The following is a 19,091-nucleotide window of genomic DNA, read 5'->3' on the forward strand; positions in this document are numbered from 1 at the left end:
AAAAAAAATGTAAAGATGAGGACTAGGTATGTGTGAAGTAGGCATACCTCTGGGAGCGCTTTGCCTGGTCTACAGTTTGAGAAACCAAAGCAGGTGGGTGCTTGGAATTGAACCCAACATGAAACATTACCAGTCACAACTCCCACCATCTCCCGTTGCCTACACAGATCCTGGTGTGATCCAAGAAATAGAATCTATGTCACCTACGACAAAACTGACCACTCCCCTCCCTCCAAATTAACCTTACTTTATTCTGTTGATTCCAAGAATTTCTCTTTGGGGTCCTTTACTAGCCTTTGTTTTCACATTAAGAGCCTTTTCTTCTCTGTTACTCAATTTTTTTGTAATCTACTTCAGTTTATGATTTTAAAATCTATCTACAGCATTAATTCTCCAATTCTTCCTCCAGCTCAAGCCCCAAAAATGGTGTCCAGCTATTACATAATTCCAATAGCTCACATACAATATGTTTAAAATCAAAAAGCCCTGATCTTCCCCTCAGTGTTTTATTTCTGTGTTTGCAGTCTTCCCAATTTCAACTGATACTATTATCTCTCAAATTATTCATAACAAGATCTTAAACTCCCTGGGCTCACTACTATCCCCCTACCATCTTTGTTTACCTGAATCACTCAGATATACCTTGTACCTATTTCTCGGGCCCTATCTTCTGTTCTTCTCTGTTGTCTAACACCAATAAGGCAGAGAGAAATGTACAGTGTGGATGTGTATAAGTCAGAGGTGAAGTCAGGATTATCTATTTTCCCCTTTGGAGGGGACTAGGCTCTTTCAACTGAACCTACAGCTCGAATTATGCTATACTTCTGGGCCAGCAAGCCCTCGTGGGGCTGCAGATCGAATGCCGAGTTGGAGAACCACACTCAGGCCATCATGGCTGCACGGCAGCACTTTACCTACCTAGTCATCCTCTAAGCCCTAAAAACCTGAAAAACCACGGACATGAAGGACTCAGTCACCCTGTGCCAGGTATGGGGCACATACCTTTAATCTCAGAACTCAGGGGCACAGTCAAGTGAATCTGTGAGTTCAAGTCCAGCTGGTGGGAGTCAGCTTTGTCTTTAACATGGGTCTTGGGTGGATCTCAGGAGCAAAATCATATCACACTTGGCAGTAATTACCTTTAGATGCTAAGCCATCTCACTGGCCCATGAATTTTAATGTAAATTTTAATTTACCAGCTTCTATAGCATACACTAACTTCCAGTTCAGCTCTAGTCCCATAAATGCATCCATAATTTAGATCACAATATTTTGTTATACTGTATCTGTACTAAATATTGTAATACAAAGTAACAGAGGCTACAGAAACACTGCTAACAGGCTTCCTGCTAAACATTTTCTTCAGCTCTTTTGTTTGTTTGGGGTAGGGCAATTGCTTAGTTTTTGAGGGCTTTTTGGTTGTTTTGGCTTTGGCTTTTTTTTTTTTTTTTTTTTTTTTTGCTTTGTTGCAATTTTTAACTTTTTAGAAACTATTTAATTAGTAAGTTTTTGAGACAGGTCTTCTCTGTAGCCCTGGCTGTCCTAGAATTCATTCTGTAGACCCTTCTGCCCTCAAACTCAGAAATCTGCCTGCCTGTCTTCCACGGGCTGGGACTAAAAGTGCATGCTATCACACCACCGCATAAATTTTTTAACTTTTTTTTTTTTTTTTGCATGGGTGTTTTGTCTGCCTGTAAGTCTGGGCACTACAGGTCTGCAATACCCTTGGAGGCCAAAAGGTGTCAGATTCCCTGAAACTAGAGTTACAGGGGGTTGTGAACTCTTAATCACTGAGCAATCTCTTGGCTGGGCGGCTGGGCTGGTGAAATACTTGTTGACAATCTGAGTTCACTCCCTGCAAGAGGATGGAAGAAAACCAGCTCCTGAAGGGTTGCCTGGCTCCCACAAACAGGCCACAGCACAAACCAATATTTAAAAATTAAGCGAAACCAAAACCTTGAAAGAGAACACTCAAAGGAGGCTAGAGAGATGACCTAGTAGCAACTAAGAGCATATAGAGCAAGGCTGGAGAGGTCAGCAATAGGCGCTGGCTGCTCTTCCAGAGGACCAGGGTTCAACTTCTAACACCCACATAGCGGTAGGATCTGACACCCTCACACAGACACACATGCTGGCAAAAACACCAACACACCTGACCTAAAAATAAGAGCACTAAGAAACCCTGTCTTGAAAAAACAAAACAAAGAAGGACATGCACAGCTCTTCAGGAGGACCTTCCTTCAAGACCAGCATCCACACCAGGTAGCTGACAACTCTCCTCCCCCCTCAAGCATCTGCACATAAACACACACATACAAAACGCACACTTAAAAAACAAAAACTCAAAAAAGTTACTATTTTAACAAGTCTCCCCCTCTCCCTTAGAAACACACTTATGCATCCTTCTAAAGCTCACAGGATTTGTTGAGTGTGCCACTAGGACAGTTACACTGAAAATAACTACCTATCGGAAACAACCACACTAAGCCTCAACAATTAAACCATCCCATGGTCATACCATTGTCCTTCCCTTCTTAACTTAATGGTGCTGTACAGGGCAAATGGTGGGGCACTGACCACTAACCGTGATGGCACATTTCTGTAATATCAATATTCTATAGCAGTGGTTCTCAACTTGTGGATTGTGTCCCCTTTGGTAAATCCCTATCTCCAAAAATATTTACATTACTATTAATAACAGTACCAGAATTATAGTTATGAAGTAGCAACAAAAACAACTCTATGGTTAGGGGTCACCACAACATGAGGAAGGATATTAAATGGCCCCATCATTAAGACGGTTGAATAACTTTAAGCACAAAATTTAAGGGTACAGAGGCTATAAAAGACTGTCTCAAAATTAACACACCCATGACAAGAAACAGCACTAATATGTCACAGCAATGTAACACAAGCCAACTATTACCCGAACAGTAATATTTTTAAGTAAATGAAAAATAATACTATTCAATGGACTGGAGATATTGCTTAGTGACAGAGGGCTGGTCTAGCCCACAAAAGGCTCTGGGTTTGGGTAGCAATGTCTTCCCTCCCCTAATCCTTAAAAAAGATAATAAAAAGCAAAATAGCAATCTCAGGGGACAAAGACATTTTGAGGAATCCTCCAAAAACAGCAGGAATAACTGAAAATTCCACTGGCATAAAGGTTATCGCAGTCCACAGAACTCTGTCCAACAAGCAAAATAACAACTTAATATAGCTTTCTGAAACACCCACTTTGTATCCTGTAGAAAGAAAAGCTTAGGAATGGACATTTACATTTTCACTAGAGAACACCATTCAAAAGAAGAGTCTCTTGAACATCAGGTATAATTTAACGTAAGCCATCCATGTTGTCCTGGGACAGCTGCAAAACTCTGAATAGCAGGATCCCACTTTTGTTGTTTTGTTGTTTTTTTTTTTATGGTAAATGAAAACAGCTACCAAGCACAACTAAAGAAAAATATGGTCTTGATTAACAGTGATTACACAGAGACTTTCACTTAAAATCCTCTTAGAAAGGCAATCTTTCTAATAATCTACATACTTCCATTTCAAAGTTTCCAGTAACATACAAAATATTGTCAACTGCAATACTGGTCAGCAAAAGAATACCCATGGGCTGGAGAGATGACTTAGCAGTTAAGAGCACTGACTGCTCTTCCAGAGGTCCTGAGTTCAATTCCCATGGTGGCTCACTGCTATCTATAAAGGGATCTAATGCCCTCTTCTGGCCCACAGTTGTACCAAGCACTCATAAAATAAATCTACACAAAGAGTACCCATGAGGAGGTGACTGATGCAGTCACAGTCTGGGCACTATACATGCACGCAATACGTATATTAGTTTGCATTTTGCCTAAGCATTTGAAGTATATATCACTCTTTCTATACACAAAGTACACATTTGCAAAAAGCTAGATAAACCACAAACTAAAGAGTATAAAACCAATGGCTAAGAAAGGCATAAAAGAGGTTAAATCAGAAACACGCTACTAAACACGAGCTGGGCGGGCACAGGCACACACCTGCAATACTAACTCTGGAGGATTTGCAGACCTCCTTCCTGTACCCAGTGAATATATTCAACTTCTAGGTTGGTAAAACACAACCTGGTAAGGTCTCTCTCTTTCTGTGTATCTAGATACACATCACTAGTAGCTTAGATTGACAGGCAATTTTTCTTCCCACTTCATTCTGGAAGGCAACAAAATTACATGTGTGCATCACCATGCCCCAATGAAAGATGAGGGTTTTTTAAAAAAGGGAAACATTCCCAACACTCAAATGGTGGTGGCTCAGGACCACCCATAAACTCCAGTTTCAGAGGATCCAACATTCTCAGCTAAGGGCATCTGGTACTCACGGAAAAGATACATACTTGCAGGTAAAACATTCATACAAAGTAAATACATCTAAAAAAAAGAAAGAAAACAATGTAGTCAAAGTCTGAAAATGTTTGTCTCTGAGGCCCATTCAGGAGATGCCTTTAATTACACGTTCATGTATCAATAAGGTATTGGTAACATGATGTATCACTTGCCGCAACGGACAAGTGTTACCGCACATACCTTTAATCCCAGCTCTCTGGAAAGAGGCAGGAGGATCTGAATTCAAGACTATTTTGATTTACATAGTTCTAAACAGCCTGGACTACATAGTGAGACCCTATCTCAAAAAGCAAAACACAGGGCTGGAGAGATGGCTCAGCGGTAAAGAGCACTGACTGTTCTTCCAGAGGACCTGAGTTCAATTCCCAGCAACCACATGGTGGCTCACAACCATCTGTAATGGGATCCAATGCCCTCTTCTGGTGTGTCTGAAGCCAGCAACAGTGTACTCACATACATAAAAATAAATAAACAAATCTTTTTTTTAAAAAAAAAGGCAAAAAACAAATCAAAAGGTACGTAACTGCAGACAGAGTCCCAGCAGTAATCTTAAAGAAACCATGAGGCAAAGGGGATGGAGGGACCAGGAGGTTAAAAACCACTTGCTGCTCTTGCAGAGGACCTGGATCTAATAATTCTCAGCACCCACATGGTGGTTTACAACCATCCTTACCTCTAATGCATACCAGGCATGATATGGCACACATAAAACATTCACACTCATAAAATATAATCAATTAAAAAAACTTTATAAAAAAAAAGCTTAAGGGAAATTACTGAGGTTAAAGTGTTATGAGGCGTATCTGCAATCCAGGTTACTAGAAGGCTCAGGGGTGGGGATGGAGGGAGGTTTAGGTTTAGAGCCAGGACACAGAAAGCAGAAGACCAGTTTATAATATGGAAGCATGGCCAGATGTGGTGGCACACACCTTTAACCCCAGCACTCTAGAGGCAGATGTGGAGGATGGGAGTTCTGTGAGCTAGAACCCAGCCCATTCTATGAAACCAGATACAAGCCATACAGGGATAGAGAGTAAGACCCTTGCTCTGAAAGAAAAAAAGAGTGTGTGTGTGTGTGTGTGTGTGTGTGTGTGTGTGTGTGTGTGTGTGTGTTTTGGAGGGTAGAAATTAGTCACTAAAACCAAAGACAGGTAAAGACTCAAAAAGGCTACATACAAATATTTTAAAACTAGGTTAGTATATTTAAACAAGTTAATGCCAATTACTTTGATTTCCAGAGAGAAACTAAAACTTTACTTGTACTGAAGAGATGGCTTTTCTAGAGGATCAGAGTTCTATTCTCGGCACCCACACAGGCCTTCTAGTCTAGTCTACCGGAATAAACCTCCTCTGGCTCCAGGAACCAGCACTCACATGCACATCTCCACAATGATACACAACACAGGTAACTTTAATATTCAATACTTTTAAGTAACTATGATGTGTATCTTCTTGAAAAAGGGGGGGTGAATTCTCAAATACCACAGGCAGAATGATGAATGTGTGCACTGCATCCATACCTCTGCTAGCCCAGCTAAAAAGCACAATTACACAAATGTGAAAAAGTATAAACGATATGAATCCCAAAACGTTGGCCTTACGAGACAGTAGATGTAGCACTGGCCTTCAACTCGCATACCCCAGGCTCATCTCCAGCATGTAAGCCAAGTACACCTCAGCCTCTCTCTCAGGGAGATGGGTTACAATCATGTACCATACTCAGCTTCAAAATGTAAGTGTTCTTGTCAGACAGGATGCCTCAGAAGTAAGCGCTTTGGCAGTGCAATGAGAGAAGAGTCTCTTGTAAGCAGTCCTCTGACTTCCACTATGTATGCCACGACACGCGCACACTAACTTTAATAATGTGTTCTTGAGTCTGTAAGACGACTTGACACAGAGCATGAAGGCCTAAGTTTGATCCCTGGGAGCACATGGTGAATGTCCCACAAGGAGACTGGAGCTCGAAAAAACCCCAATAAAAATAAAATAATAAAACATTTTGAATGTTAAAAAAATTCTATTCTTAGACTTAGAAATGCCCAGTGTCAGAAATATTTTTTAGGAAGGCTGGGACAATGGCTCAATGGTTGAAAACATTTGCTTCTCTGAGGATCCAAATTTGGTTTCCATGTTACAACCACCGGTAATGTCTGGAATCCCAGTGCCCTACAAGAAGGTAGCAGAGGTGGGAAAGCCCTGAAGCTCCTAGACAAACTAGCCTAGCACAGTGTAACAGGAACAAAGACAGCCGGCTCAAAGTCAGAGGAAAACACTGACACCCACAGTTCTTCCTGACCTACATTACCTTTCAAGCACCCTCTCATGTACAAAGACAGACAGTGAGTCTCAATCTCAGTCTCCCTCCCTCCCTCCTTCCCTCCCTCCCTCTCTCCCACCGCACCTCTGGAAAGGAAACCTGGACTTGGGGTGCCACACTTCTCAGGCTGTTGTTGAGAAGATGGCAGATGTTCAGAACAAGTGCTTATCAAAAGCAGCCCATGTACTTTCAAAACAAGAGGACCTTCCTGGGAGAAAATACAATTCAGTAAAAATACTGATCTACCCTTCAAGATGCCCGCACACTGCTAAGTCTCCATCTGAGTAACAAGCCTGTTGAGTGCGGTGACCAACATGAATAAAAATGCAGAGAACCACCGCCACCATCTAAAGACACAGCTCAGGAAGTGCCACAAGAACATGGTGCACCTGTCTGCTTGCCTCAGGACATGTAGATAAGGGGTGGGTGGGTGGGTAAGAGCAATGACTAATAAGCCTGGGTTTTATTCACAGCACCCATGTGGTGGCTTCTCAACTGAGTCCAGTTTTGGGCATATGATGCCCCCTTCTGGTCTTTAATAGCACCAGACACACATGAACAGACATGCACGCGGGCAAAACACCCATTAACAAATTAAAAAAAAAAAACCAAACTACATTGTTTGCTTTTTGTTGTTGTTGTTAAAGACCATTCAGACTTCACTTTGGTGAATGTAGACCTCTGAACAAGACAATGTATTTCAACTATTCAAGATCACCAAGGTTTCTAGCGTTAAGAAGCAACTGTATACAGCTGCACAACATGACGTGCACGCCTTTAATCCCAGAACTGAAAGAGAGGCAAGAGGATATCTGAGTTCGAGGCCAGCACGGTCTACAAGTTAAGTTTCAGCCAAGGCAAAGAAACCCCATCGCAGGAGGAAAAAAGTAATTTAAAAAAAAAAAAGAGTAATTCTGTAAATTCTGAAGGGACTATGGTTAACTCCCCAAAACATACACAATTTAAAAACAAACCCAAGGTTTTTAAAGAAAGCTCTTGCAGCCTCTTCCACCATCAAGATTTCTTAACGAACACTTTAGAAGCAAACTAGGCACAGTGGAACATACCTTTAATCAAAAGGCAAGTGAACATAATGAGTCCCAAGTCAGCCAGGGGTACAAGTTAAGTCTCCATTCCCCTCGCCCCAAAGACGGAGAGAAACATGGTAGAGCAGAGTTGCACCCCTATGCATCAAGGTTCCAGTTCTGGGTCAGAAAGACTAAACCACAGCAAGACCATCTCAAACAAAGACAAGGGGGGAGAAGGAAAGCTGAGACTGTAGCCATCTTCAGCAGTTAAGGGTAAGTGCGGGCTGCTCTAACAGGACTCAAACACGGTTCCCAACACCCACATCTAACAGTCACCTATAACTCTAGCTCCAGGCAATCCACCCTTCTCTTCTGGTCATGCACATACATACACAGACTTCATATATAATCTTAAAAACAAAAAGGAAGACGGTGTTGTGGTACATGTGTATAATCCCAGCATGTGGGAAAAGCATTCCAACTCTGAAGTCAGCCTGTTCACATCACAAAATCCAAATTAGTCAAGCTATACAAGGTGGGGCTATTTCCACAAAGAAAATTTACATGGTGAGCTGATTAAAAGTGTCTCCTACCTACGCATGAGAACTTAAATTCGAATTCAGATCTCCAGAACTCACAGAAAAGACAGGAACTGTGTGCCCGTCATAATCCTGGTGAAGAAGAGAGAATCCCAGAACTTGTGGGCCAACTGGCCAGCATATGCAGTAGAAAAACAAAGACTGTTAAAGAGGAAAGTGAAGACTAACACCTGAGGTTGTCCTCTGTCAGCCACACGAAAGCCTGCATTTACACACAATCTACATTGTGTTCTTCAAAGTACAAATCTATCACTCAACATCTCATGTAATTAGATGATCACCAAACACACACACACACACACACACACACACACACGTTTGAGACGGGCTCTCATTCTGCACACTAAGTTGGTGTACAACTCAAGATATTGCTGTCTCAGTGTCATTGGTGGATTACAGCCACACCATCAAATCAAGTTTCCCCTGCGGTTTATTATCTCATTAATTCTATGTTCAGGAATTGCATTTTAACAAGTATAACAAAAGTAAGCCACATTCTAGAAGTTGAGTTTTCCACAATACAAGACCAAAATGTTTTTTGATTTTCAAAAATAGGATCTTAGTATGGAGATCCTATAGTAAGAGAGCCTCATCTTACTATGGAAATCTGGTTTTCCAAGATAGAATCTTACTATGACTTCTCCTGCCTTGGCTTGAAATTTAATTGTCGTGTATGTGTAGAACCCATGCCAGAGCAAACATGTGAAGATCAATGGACTACTTTGTGGAGTTAGTTCTCTCCTCCCAACTTTACCCAGTGAACCATCTCCAAGCCCTGGAAATGAACTTCTTAAACCACCTACACCACTTGAAACTACCCTTCCAGAGGCTGCTTCAAGAAATCATAACACAGCATCTCAGATTACTACCTTCTCAAGAAACACTTTTCAATGAATGACTTTTATCTGCTTTGCTATATTCTTACAAATACATAAATATTAACATAAAAAACCAAGCACAGTGAAGATCATTCTGGCCTTTGAAACATGCTTCAGAAGCATGAGCCAGCCCAGTGGCTAGCACCCTTAACCTCAACACCTGAGAGCTGGGTCACTGTGAGATCAAGGCCAGTATGGTCTACTGCTAGTGCAATACATAGTGAGACCCCCACCTCAATATAAAAACAAAACAATGAGGTCGCTCGATGGGAAAAGCCTGTTAACTTGAGTTCAATTCTCAGGACCGGCCAGGTGAGAACTGACTCTTACCAAGTTGTCTTCTGGCTTCCAAACCTGCAAATATAATAAAACTATGAACCAACAGAGAAGCATTGCACTTCCTATATGTGGAATCTTAATTAAACTTAATATTCACTGGGAGCTAGGACTATAGTTTAACAACAGAAGATTCCCGAGTATATGCCAGATCCCAAGATACCACCACACCTAGAACCACAAAACAAAAACCTCATTGGGATTTCACTTTGAAACAGGAATGCTTATTCAGCGTCATTTAAGTGTTTCAGCCAGGCTAAGAGCACTGACTGCTCTTCTAGAGGTCCTGAGTTCAAATCCCAGCAACTGCATGGTGGCTCACAACCATCTGTAATGAGATCTGATGGCCTCTTCTGTGTGTCTGAGGACAGCGACAGTGCACTCACAGAGCTGAGTGCTGGGCTTGGCATCCTGACCTTCCTGCCTAAGCCTCAGTGCTGAACTGACCAAGCCCATCAGTTCAGCTAATCCTTTGTAAGTGAAAACTTTTGTTCTTGAGGCTTAGTGGTTAAGACAAGAAGGCATACTTACATACACATATACCTTTTATTAAAAATATATCAAAACATGCCAGATAGTGGCAAACACCTTTAACCCCAGGGCTTGGGAGGAGGAAGCAGGAGGATCTCTGAGTTTGAGGCCTGCCTGGTCTACAAACTGAGTTTAGTTCCAGGACAGCCAAGGATACACAGAGAAATTCTGTCTCTAAATAAATAAACAAGCACGTAAGAGACACGAACCCAGAACAGAAGTGACGGCACACACCTGTAACTTCAGCATTTGGGAAGTAGGATGACAAGCCCAAGATTAGCCTACGTTTCATAATGAGTCCTTGGGGATGAGGGTGAAGGACAAAGGGCAGAACATCTAACTCAGGGGTAGAACATTTGCCTAGCATGTTAAAGTCTTGTGTTCAAGCCCCAACAACGCATACAGAGTGTCGGCAAACACGCCATTTCAAAAAAGCAGATATTGTTTTTGTTAATTCTAAGAAGCATCAAATGGGGACAAGTGCAGTTACACCAGTGGGTAGAGGCACTTGCCACAAAGCCTGTGTTGTATGCTTGGGACCCAAACAGTCGAAGAGATCTGCTCTTGAAAGTTGTCCTCTAACCTTGATATGAGTACTGTGGCGTGTATTCACCATACCAACATGAATCCACTCACACAACAAATGTGTTTTAGAGACAGAACACGATTATGTGGTGATGCCTCTACCCAACATATAATCCAACCATGCTGTAACACTGTCACCCAGTAAACTCAAACAGCAGGACTCTGAGTTCGAGGCTACCCTCAACTACAAGAGCAATACCTTGTCTCAAAGTGCTGCAGAGAGAGAGATGGCTCAGCAGTCAAGAGAGCCCTTTGCTGCCCCAAGTTACCAAGACCCACAGAGTGGTTCCAAACCACCCATAACCCCAGTTCCAAGGGATCCAATGCCCTCTTCTGAATTCTTCAGGTACCAAGCATGCACATCGTGCACATACATATGAACAAACACGCACGCACAAAAATAAAATAAAAAGCCAACAAAAAAATAAAGCCAACTTCTAAGACTATAATCATAAGGGTCTCGAGATGGCTCAGAAGGTAAAAGCATTTGCCACCAAGCATGAGGACCTGAAATCCATTCTCGAAATTGGGCTGTGGCACAAGAATGATAAACTCACTCTGTGTGTGTGTGTGTGTGTGTGTGTGTGAGAGAGAGAGAGAGTGTGTGTGAGAGACAGACAGACAGACAGACAGACAGACAGACAGACACAGACAGATTCAACAAATTTTAATCTTGGGTTAAAAAAATACTTTCAGGTATTAGGATCCCCCTCACCCTGCCTCTGTTTTTTGAGACAAGGTTTTAGTATGTGGCCTAGGCTGTAAACAAATGACAAAGAGCTTCATGCCCCATTCTGTACTGCTGGGATTAAAAGCAGTCAGTGTCACCACACCCAGTTAAAGGTCAGGGTTTTTATGCCTCTCTTCTAGACTTCCACTAACCGCCAGGACCAGTCGAAAAGGAACCAAATTTCCAAGTCAGCCCCTCCCTCTGCCTGCAAAATGAACCATTAATAGCATACTCCCTGACTGACTAGCATACTACTACTCAGGCAAAGGCACTGCTTGCTCCTGGAAGCCCAGTTTCCTGCAATGGGACAACAGTCTGTAATGACCTCACACATCCCTGAAAACAGATCCCATTCATACCCTCACCATTTTCACACATGTATCCCTACTCCTTTTTCAAAGAGGGAGGTCATGAGGGAAATGCTGGCATTTTCTCTAATAAGGGGTACACTTACTCAATTACTGGCTGGCTGATTTTTTTTTTTTTAATCTCCACTGTAATCACAAGGGATCGAACTGCAACAAAACCGGTAGGGAAGCTCAGGTACAGTTACTCGGTTTTGAATAGAGAGAAAGAAAAGTAGGCCCCAAAGACACTGGACATCTGGGGCTAAAGCTCGCTGATACAAGGCCTGCCTGGATTAAATGTCCATGGAAGGAGGGAGTGTAATATTTGTCGAGATGACTTCAGGGGGACGTTTACCTTCCATAAAGTTTGATTTTTACATACAACACTTTGAAAAGCACTTTTTAAAAACCTACAAAGTACACTCCTCCTAAAAGTAGTATCTGTGAGCACAGGAGGGTGAACTCCCAGACCTGGTGGCATGGCTTTAAACCTCTCCAAGACCTGCACCAACTTCAAGACCTAGAAGTATAGAGCTCACTGGTGGGCATCTTCACGGAGTTGCCTGTGGGGATGACAGGCAGAAACAACACTAACGACCACACAGACACAGGGACCTAGGTGACTAAAGTGGGGAACCGACTTGTTAGAAAGTGCGAGCGCCGGGGCGCGCGAGTGGAACAAAAAAACCTGTGGCGAGAAGTAACACGGAAGTGCTCGCTCCCGCCCGCCCCTCCCACCGCCAACCACCAGAAAGCGGGGGACTTGACAACGTGCTGGGGGCCAAAGAGGGGAGTGAGTCCCCGGAAAGCGCTACGAGTCGGCTGCAACTCCAAACCCGTCCCCCGCCCGCCGAGGACCTAGGCCGCGGGCGCCCGTGCCCATCGCCCCCCATCCGGGAGCCCGGGAGAAAAGGGGCAGTTGAGGAGCTCGTGCGCTCAGAAGAGGGTGCAGCCTGCGCGCGCCGCGAGCCGAGGCCCTAGGATCCGAACTGCCACCTCCGCCGCCATCCTCGAAGCCTCCAGGCCCCAGGCCGAGCCGCTCCGGGGTTCACCCGCGCCAGGCGCTCCGAACCCAGGGACCTGCGCTCCGGGCTCCCCTCTCCAGAGAGCAAAGCTGCCGCGAGCCGGCCGAGTCCGTCCCCTCCCGCCAGGCTCCACGTCTCCGTCTCGGCTGCCCCTGAGTCCCGACGCTCTGGGAAAGGCTTCCAGTGATCCCTGGTCCACCCCCGGTACCGCTCCCACCCGGACCCGCGTCCCAAGCTTGACACTCCCAGCCTCCGCCACCCCCAACCCCAGCCCGCCTCACCTCAGGCGGCTCCGGCAGCGCTGGACACAGGAAACTCCTGGGTCCTCGACTCCGGCTCTCCTCGACCCCCCTCTTCGGTTAACTCCGCTTGTTTCTCGACAAAATGGCGCCCGAGGTCGCGCGCTCACGTCGCGGCCTTTCCCCTCCCAGTTCCCATTTCACCATTCGCTGCCCGCTGGTGGAGGGATGGCCCTAGCGCCAGCCAATGGCCGCACGCTGTCCGCAACTGCCGTCCAATCGCTGACGGATACCCGCGGATTTAAACCAATCACACACTAATCACTCGCAGAAGTCGAGGAAGAAACCAGGGCTCCTGCTAGCAACTACCAATCCAGACTCCTATTTTGCGGGCTCAAGCCAATTGCCGCTCATCAGCCCGAGTCCCGGCGCCTGCGCACCCGGGTGCGAGCCAATGGGTAGACGTTGGGAACTTCGATTTGGGACTCGAAGACATCCATCTGCCTTCGAGGTGTTCGACCTATGGAGACTGGCTGGTCATTGCCTCCGGGAAACAAAAAATACGGAAGGGAGCCCGTAATGCATTGCCACCCTGCGCACAAACTACTCTAACTTAAAGACAGGGCGATGCAGCCCTCGCCTACTTTCCTTTCAAAATGTCACGGTCCGAGAGGCCGTGCAGTTCCCAGAGGAAGCATTGTCCACTCCTCACATCTCCTTAGCAAGGAACACCAGCCATCAGAAAGCGTCAGACGTGGGGCAAAGTTGAGATTCTTTGCATCCTGGGTTAAGTAGTCGCACGCCCCGCCTATTCCTGTCGCAAAAGTAACGTGGTATCTTCCATCACTGTCTGCGCCCTGGGGGAGCAATGCATACTGGAGAATGTAGTCTCCCAGATGCCCACCTAGCCCTAGCTCTTTTAAAGTTTGTTTTCCATTTCTGTCTTTTGAAGCAGGAAAGCTTTGCAGAGATATAGAAACTGAAATTCTCCTGCTCTTCCACATTCTCAAGGATGCCAATGCCCTTTGCTTCTTGGATAAAAGACTATGTTATCCGCTGTGTCCTATGTTGCAGGATTTTTATTTGTTTGAGTTTTGAAACAAGGTTTCATTCAGTTAACCTAACGATAGTCCAGGTTGGCCTGAAACACACTATAAAACTCATTGAAATCTTCCAAACTACTGAGATGATAATAGTCGAAACCTCTCACACCATGGCTATTTAAACTTTAAAGAGATGTGTTAAAGACTTTATTTTATGTGTACGGGTGTTTGCTTGCATGTAAATCTATGCACAACGTGAGTACAGTGTCCTCAGAGGTCAGAAGAAGGTGTCCATCCGTTCCTCTGAAAGTGGAGTTATAGGCGAGGTGGTCGAGCCACCGGTGGATCCTCTGGAAAAGCACCCAGCACTTGTAATCTCTGAGTCATCTTTTAGCCCCTAGATTTAAAAAAAAAAAAAAAAAAAAAAAGCGTCTGAGTTTTTGCCTACATCTGTGTTCACCATTCGGGTGTGTGCCCGGTATCCAGCCAGGCATTGGATCCCCTGGGATTGAGATGAGAGTCACAGCTGTAAAGTCGTAAGCTGCCTTGTGAGTGCTGGAAACGCACCCCTGCTCCTCCACAAAAGCAGCAAAACTGCTCCTCTCCAGCCCCACCTTGAACTTCTTATCGATGTTTTTATTTCATGTATATGATTACACTGTACTCAGACACACCAGAAGAGGGCATCAGATCCCATTACAGATGATTGTGAGCCACCATGTGGTTGTTGGGAATTGAACTCAGGACCTCTGTAAGAGCAGTCAGTGCTCTTAACCACTGAGCCATCTCTCCAGCCCTTTTATCGATGTTTTATTTGTGCAATTTAGGAATTTTGGGGTTGTTTTGTTTTGTAGGTTTTGTTTTCTTTTGTCGTTTGTTATTTGCTGTTTGTTGTGTTGTTATTGTAGTTGTTGGAGAGAAAGCTGAACACAGTCTGTTGTTCCGGCACTCCAGAGCCTGTTCCAAGCCGTCCTGAATTTAATACTAAGGGACTGTTCTGGAGGAGAGGGGAATACAAGTCAACTACCTAAGATCAATTCTGTAATTCTACAACCAGTTTTAGTTTCAAGCTTCCAATTTCCCCCAAATTGAAGGTAAGCTGAAATAAAGCTGACTTGCGGGGCTGGGGATTTAGCTCAGTGGTAGAGCACTTGCCTAGCAAGCGCAAGGCCCTGGGTTCGGTCCCCAGCTCCGGAAAAAAAAAAAAAAAAAAGCTGACTTGCTTTTCCCTGCTTCAGCCTGTCGTTGCCAAGCTGACGGTTTTCAGATGCAAACAGGGCCTCCTAGAGGAGCTTCTTAAGCCCACTGCCCATCTCTCCTCTGAGGCTATACCAACATCACAGCTAAAATTTGACAGCCATGCAAACTGAACCACGATTTTCACAATACCCTGGAGGTCAAAGTCCTTTGACTATGTGTTTAGGCTGGGTGGTTCTTGTCTTTTCTAGGAATGCTGAGAAAACCTTCATAAAGGATCTACCAGGGGTCACCTTCTAACTCAGCAATTATGAATGTTTGCTTTCAAATACTCTTACGAAGGACATCCTAACCAGCAGGCAAACTCACCTGGCCAATTCTCAGCCTTCTTCCCACCCTCCCTACCCCACTTTCACAAAATATCCTGGCGATAAAGTAAAATACAACAGAAAAACTTTGTGTTAAAAGTAAAAAAAATTACAATTTTTAGAGATAGCTCTCTTCAGACACACCAGAACAGGTGCATCGGATGATCCCTTTACAGATTGTTGTGAGCCACCTTGTGGTTGCTGGGAATTGAACTCAGGAACTACGGAAAAGCAGTCAGTGCTCTCTTAACTGCTGAGCCATCTCTCCAGCCCCAAATTTAAAAAAATTTAAATAGTAACTTGGGAATAGAGGATTTAGATGTAAGAAATAATTTTTAATATGGCAATTTTTATCATGGTAAGAACTATTTTAAAAACTGAAGAGAAAAATCAGCAAACTTGTGTTGTTTTATGGTCTTGGGAGACCGGAGAACAAAACACAGCTAAATGACAAAGAAGTCCTGAGATCTGTACAGACTGCTTAAAAAAATATATGTGGGGAGGTGGAGAAAGATACTTTGAAGAGAGCAGAGCAGAAACCAATGACTTACTTCTCAACTACGGTATTTTCAGCCTCTCGCCTCCTCCCCCTTCGTTTTCCAGATAACTGAGTAAATTCAGTTTTCAGCAGTTTTGACTACTTTGGAACTTCTTCCTATCCAAAGCTGTGACTTCCCTAGGCCAAAGGATGTCCAAGAGACACGAGGCAGAAATCCCACTGAGAGAAGAGGAGGCGGCTCTTGAGCTTAGACCATAGGTGGCTGCTGGAGTGTAGGGCGCCACAGGTTCCCAGACTCCAGTGTCCGCCCCCATCCGTGAGCACACAGAGATCAAACTGGACTGCAGCAAACAAACAAACAAACAAACAAACAAAATAGCAGGCGTAGTGGCTCATGACCTCATGCCCTGAGCTCAGCACTGGAATTTAGGCAGAGACCCTGTCTCTAAGGTTTGTGTGTGGTGGGGGTGGGGATGGGGGCTGAGACAGAAGATGACAGCGACAACACTCACAGGACAACAAAGTTGAGCAGGGGCCTAGTAGGAGGGGATTAATATGATAAAAATACATTAAATATATGTATAATGTTCTCAAAGGAGTAACTGCAATGTTGTGTTGGTTGTTGTTTAGCCATCCGAAACATGTGGAAACCCACTTCCTACCTGGACTACACCACTCACTTCCTGAGTTACACAGGGTGAGTTACTTCCCCTCCCCAGAGGGGATTCAGCTCAGCCTCATGGGCCAGTCAAGTGCCCTAGCCCACCTTTTTGTTGTGTTTGCCTCCGTGCATAGCTCGGCTGTGTCGCCCAGGTGGAACTCAAATTCTCATTTCTGCCTCGGCTTCCCAAGTGCCGGGAATCTAGGCACAAAGATAGAAGGTATAATGCTAGCCAAGATCTGTAGCACTGAGTTCCACCACGGCCACCATGGCCCTGGATCTTGTTTTTTGTTTGATTTTTGTTTTTTAAGATTTATTTATTTTTTATATATGTGAGTGCACTGTAGCTGTTTTTCAGACACACCAGAAGAGGGCATCAGATCTCATTACAGGTGGTTGTGAGCCACCATGTGTTTGCTAGGATTGAACTCAGGACCTCTGAAAGAGTAGTCAGTGCTCTTAACCACTGAGCCATCTCTCCAGCCCAAAGATTTTATTGCTTGATTGATTGATCGATTGATCAATTGAGTTAATGTATATGCGTTAATACAGTCGAATGTAGTCCAGGGCGGCCATACTCTGTAACTGAGGCTGGCCATGAAGTCCTGATACTCCTTTCTCTTCCTCCCAAATGCTTTAGGTACAGGCAATGCCACTACATCCAGTAATAAACTGAAAGGTAAAGAAGTTAACCTCTTGTCCAAAACCCAATACTTGATCAATGGCAAAGAATTGAAGCACACGTTTTGTGTGGCTTGCTTTAGTTTTGTTTCAGATTTACAGAAGCCTGTTTCCGCTGGGCTGCAACCCTAGCCCCGAGTCATGGTTTGGAAGCATTGCTGACCTGGTAATCTATGTGGAACAGACTGTAATGTGCAATGGTCCATGGCCTGTAACTGAACAAGTGAGGGGGCGGGGCATGAACCCAGGTGTGCATCCCCCACTCCATTTGTCTATGCGAAGCTTGAGTGTAACTCTCAACACGCACATGCAAATGGTGGCGGGGGCGGGGGTGGGGGCGGGGATGAAGGATATCAGACAGTTTGAAAAGATTGCTCTGAAGCTGTCTTGGTGATATACACCTATGATCCCAGAACTGAAGCAGGAGGATGGAAGAGTTGGAAGCTAGACTTAATCTGGGCTATGTAGTAAGACCCTGGGTCCAAATGTATATACATATGGAGGAAGAAACCACTATTCTGTACTTTTTCTGATAGACTTTATATCCAAATTCTTAGACTCGGCTGTGATGTGGAAAAAGGATTGGTACCCCACCAGAGGCACCGTGGGGTAGAGACAGAGCAAGCTGGAGACACAAAAGGGGGAGAGAAAAATCATCAGAATTCAGCAGTGGATGGACAGCCATTGAGGGACGAGAGAGACAAGAGGTTCAGGCCTTTCTATGCAGTGCCCTCTAGCCTAGGACTCTCTGTGTAGCCCAGGCTGGCCTTGAATGAGCAGTCTTCCTGCCTCAGCCTGCCAAGCGCTAAGATCGCAGCACACGCCAGCATGCCCCACCGAGGGGAAGGATCTTCCTGCTGCCTTTTCCCCAATGAGTCTGGGGGCAGACTGAGTGGTGTGGTGGCTATTCTTGGACGTCAGTGTTAACCATGTCTGGAATTAACTAAAATCCAAGGGAATGCACACACCTGTGAGGGATTTTTAAATTAAGTCCTTTAAAGTGGAAAGAGCCACTTTTAACCTATATGGCTTGAGGTGGGGAGATCTGCCCTTAATCGGGGCCACACCTGCTGGCAGCTGTATAAAGGACAGGGAAGAAGGAAGCTCGCTCTCTCTGCCCGCTTTCTCTCACCCTTGCTGACAAGTCCAGTCCTTCACTGGCTTTAGAGCCTACTTCTTCACCAATCTAGCCTAGTGAATGTGTATGTGTATGAATATATATGTGCATATACGTATATATCCATTCCAACAGTTCATTCCTCTGGAGAACCCTGACTAATAGAAATAGTAAGTTCTACTTGACTGTGGAATTTACGAATGATTCCCCCAAATAAAGATGTCCAGTACTCCCCATTAACCTGAAACTCCAAGGGACTTTGGAAACGGGGGACAGCATTACCAACGGCTAAGGGAGCTGCTGCCTTGGGGGAGGTGGCAAAGAGCTGAACCAGAACCAGAAAAAGCTGCCCCTGAACTCTAGGCTACAGCTGGGAGAGGAGCAGCCAAACCTCAGGGCTGAGCATTTGGAGGGTTGCGGTCTTTGTGAGCAGTCACCCAAGGGGGAAATGGACAAGGCCTCTGGGCTATCACAGTGACCTGGGAGAAAGCTGTTTCTGTGGTATGAGGGGCCAACAGA

At 44.7% G+C, this 19,091-nt stretch overlaps 1 protein-coding gene across 9 annotated transcripts in view; it reads right to left on the minus strand.

Moving 5' to 3' along the window:
- The window catches only part of Cnot1 (CCR4-NOT transcription complex subunit 1), an 85,150-nt gene extending 71,792 nt beyond the window's left edge, over window positions 1-13,358 (minus strand). For 5 of the 9 annotated variants that reach the window (XM_032888042.1, XM_032888039.1, XM_032888038.1 and 2 more), the window contains exon 1: window positions 13,049-13,358. The gene's annotated coding sequence lies outside the window, so the exon portion shown is untranslated. The remainder of the gene's footprint in view (window positions 1-13,048) is intronic. The other 4 variants (XM_032888044.1, XM_032888045.1, XM_032888041.1 and 1 more) reach the window with 2 other exon arrangements.
- Window positions 13,359-19,091: the final 5,733 nt, after the last annotated feature.

The sequence above is a fragment of the Rattus rattus genome, chromosome 17, assembly GCF_011064425.1.
Source record: "Rattus rattus isolate New Zealand chromosome 17, Rrattus_CSIRO_v1, whole genome shotgun sequence".
Taxonomy (NCBI): Eukaryota; Metazoa; Chordata; class Mammalia; order Rodentia; family Muridae; genus Rattus; species Rattus rattus.